Source organism: Condylura cristata, unplaced genomic scaffold, assembly GCF_000260355.1.
Source record: "Condylura cristata isolate star-nosed mole 26May11 unplaced genomic scaffold, ConCri1.0 scaffold00012, whole genome shotgun sequence".
NCBI classification, from domain to species: Eukaryota; Metazoa; Chordata; class Mammalia; order Eulipotyphla; family Talpidae; genus Condylura; species Condylura cristata.
Genome location: NW_004567113.1, coordinates 49,925,349 through 49,929,375, shown reverse-complemented (window position 1 = coordinate 49,929,375; position 4,027 = coordinate 49,925,349).

Here is a 4,027-nt window from a genome sequence, read left to right as displayed (position 1 = left end):
TAATGCTATATTTTTCCATTTAACTACTATCCTATATTGTCTAAAGATTATATGTTAGACAAATGTTAGTTATGGTCCAGCCATGAGAAACCTCTGGAAACCTGGTGTTCATAGAGAAAACCTATCAGAAAGACTGTTCATCTCAAGGCAACAAGTGAGCAGTTTGCATTGCACAATGATGGTATAGAGCAAGCCACAAACACTGAGGGATAATTCCATGGACTGTAGCTGGAACTGGGGCCCTATCCTGAAATCTGACTGCTGGTACCAGTTACATCTGTGTTTGCAATTCTGTGGCCCACTGGTCCGAGAGTGATATCATGAGTAAAATGGCATCTAAAATGTCTTAAGTCTAGAAGAAAACTGAGAATTGTGCTTTCTTTATTAGTGTTTAAGTGCCCAAGTCCAAAATTTCACCAGTAGTGCTTCCTGGCTTAGACAGATTAAAAATTCACATTGTTTAATATCATAGGCCAACTTTAACACTTCAGATGAGGAGAGCCAGCTATTCGAGATAAATGTACATCTTGAAAGGATTGTGTGACCTCTATATTTAATAACTCAAGGCCTCTAAATGACACTTAGATATTATATTTTGCCAAATTTAACTATTATGAAAAATTCTTCGAAAATCATTTCCCCACAAATGGAAATAAAAATACAGCTGCAGTGCTGAGAGGAGTGAGATGACATTTTATTTTTTATAAGCTAGTTGGCAAAAATTCAACTTTCATAAGCACAGATGCCTGTCTCCAGCTTTTAAGGAGTCAGTTTTATGTTGGGTACCAGCCTTTCTTCTTGCCTATTAAGCAAGTCTCCATGTGAGCCAAGATCAGTTTTTATATGAAGCTCAAAGGTAAATCATTTTATATAATATTTGCATAGGCATAATTGTTTCCACATACTCCGTCCCTACCACCCCCACCCAAGCCCAAGCCCAAGCCATGCAGCACTGTGAAATGAATTGGTATGGAACCTCATTCACAACATGGCATGCCTTTGTTCAAGAAGAAAGTTCTAGTTCATGAAAACTAATCAGAAAATAATCTGCTTCATGAAAAAAAATAAAAAAATAATCTTTTCATGCTGGCATTCATAATCTTCAACAACCTGACCCCATTTTCTTTCCTAATTATACTGAAATTGCATTTCTTAAAGAAGCATTTATTTTTTTTTCTTTTTTATTTCCCCAAAACAATGTCTCAATATACAATCCCATATTGCCTCTCTTAGCTCTGAAACAATTGAGAATTAGGATGTAGAAAGGGTGTCCAGCTGCTGTAATCGATTTGAAGTTTCCCCCTTCACTTCAATTTATTCCCAGAAATTGTTCACACACCTATACAGGGGTAGACCCAGTCTTCATTAGCTCACCTCACTAAGATAAGGTAACTAGAATTTTCCTTCTCACCAAAGTCTAACCTAAAGATTAGAGAATGCAATAAATTCAATTTACTAGTCTCCTTACCTCACACTTACCTCAGTATGAAATCCACCTATGAGAGACAAGGGTAGAAAGAAGATAAGTGTGTTCTTCATTTTAGACCTGCATTAGACTTCTATTGCTGTGTAGCAAATGATACTCAGAGATCATCAAACTGAAATCAAAAGCTTAGTACCACTTAGTTCTGATCCGAAAGTTCGGGGAAAAACCCACTTCCAAGCTCATTCTTGGATAATTTGTTCCTTGAAGCTGTAGGACTGTGGTACCTATTTCCTTGCTCTCAGCCAGGGGCTACACTTTTTCTAAGGATCATCTTCACTTCCTGCCCAGTGACCTCTCCATTTTCAAGGCAGCAGAGATACATGAAATACAGCTCTGTGTTCTTAATCTCTGTTCTGGACCTATAGACCCAGAATTTAAATAAGCTTTGTGGGTAAACATAGTTTGGGATTTATAAAATTATATATAAGTTCCTATATGTGTCATACTTAGGATAATTATCAATGCCTTTCATTATTATGCTACATTTGTCACAATTGATAAGCCAAGTCGATACATCTTTATTAACTAAATGCCATCCATATTTAATCAGATTTTGTTAGTCTTTTTGCTGATGTACTTATCCCATCCAGTAAGCCACATTCCATTTTCTCTATTACCTCTGGCTGTAACAGGTTTTCAGAATTTGACATTTCCATTTCTCCAAGTTATTAAACATAGTGGTAATATAATCTTTTAGAAAAGGTATATTTACCTTGATGATCTTGACAGTTTTGAGGACTCCTAGTCAGGTATTTTGCATAATGTCTCTCAATAAGGATTTGACTAATGTTTTCTCATGACCAGACTAAGTAGTGCATTTATAGATGGAGGACACATCTCACAGATGAGGGTGCCATTCTCATCACGTTATGTTAAGGGCACAGACTCCCAATGTCACATAACATTATTAATGTGAACTTTAGTCCTCTGGCTTGAGGCAATTTTTGTCAGTAATGTTATTCTCTCAAGGTTTACTCTTTCACACTGTACTCTTTTGAAATAAGTCACAATATGAAGAATTATATTCTACTTCCTTAAATAAAGAGCATTGGCATAAGTCCATCTTATACTAGGCTATTTGCCTCTTCTCCATTTACTTATTTGTGGACACTTATTTGTCAATATGAACTTGTGGATATTTATTTAGCACTTTCTGGTAAATTGAATGTTTATTTACTAAGATTGTCTCAGTTCTAACTGTTGGGGGTTACTTCAGTTAAACCCTCTATCCCATCATCTTCTATCCAGAATAACTCCCTTCCCTATAGCAACTCTGCTATGTAATAGAAACTAATCAGAAGAATAAACTATATCCTGTTTCTTACCATAGAGATGTTACAACGTATTTAAATCAGGAACACAAGATCTCAAGGACTGTCTTACATTTTCATTGACCATATCTGCTTCCTAAGAAGTATAGTAGAAAACTACTAATTCTTATAAAACATGTTGTATGGGAAACACCCTTCTTCACTACAAACAGAAAGGGTTCCCCTGTGTCTCTGTGCATATAACTTTCCTGAATATATCTTATGTCCTTTTCCCTTCTTCTCCACTCATATCCCACATAGAGTCTATCACTGAGAGTTAGTGGGTCTGCACACAAACATCTCAACATAGTCACTATTTCCATAGTCTAAGTTGTCTTCTTTGCCTAGCAGAGCACTGTAACTTCCCAAACCTTCCCTAAAATGGTTTCTAGAAGGACTGGGAGGACTAAAATAAAAGCAACAACATTAAGTTATATCAGATTAAGCCAAAGGAAATAAGTGAGAAGGAAAAAGACAAATACCAGATGATTTCATTCAGATGTGGACTACAGAGAAACAAAGAAGACACAACAAAACTGAAATAAACCTTAAGTATCTGGCTGTAGAACTGAGGTGACCAGAGTGAGAGGGTTGAGAGTACAGAACAAAGAGGGCAGGGGGCTGCAGAGGAGGGTTATGAGTCCTGGGGTATGCACTCAGATCTGTTTCTGAAGCATTTGAAGCAGTGTGATCACTGGGGTAATACTAATAATGATGATGATGATGATAATGATTTTTCTGTTGATGATAATAATAATAATGATTTCCCCCACCTAGGGTAAATGTGAGGTTAAATGAACTAATGTATAAAAAATACTTAGCTGATGGTGTGTTATTTGCAGTCAGCATAAGTACAAATTTTAAAAGTATAAATGCTCTTATATTTATCAATATATCAATTAAGTTATTCACCTGAATTCACTGGTCATAATGTGTTAAAGAATACTCACTGTCATCTTCTATGTTAACTTGAACTGAACTGAGTACATAGAAATAATAGTAGTGATAACTATATAACAATACAAAATTATATACATGATTATAATACATAGCATTGCTTTGTATATAAGGATAACTACAATTTCTGGACAAATTCTATTATAGATTCTAAACAAATCTTCATAATAGGTAACCAAGAAGCAGATATTAACAATACACATGTAGCTTTAGTATTCAGGATTGAGCTTGGGAAAATATATAATTTCTGTTTATGAATATTAAACAGAGAGTG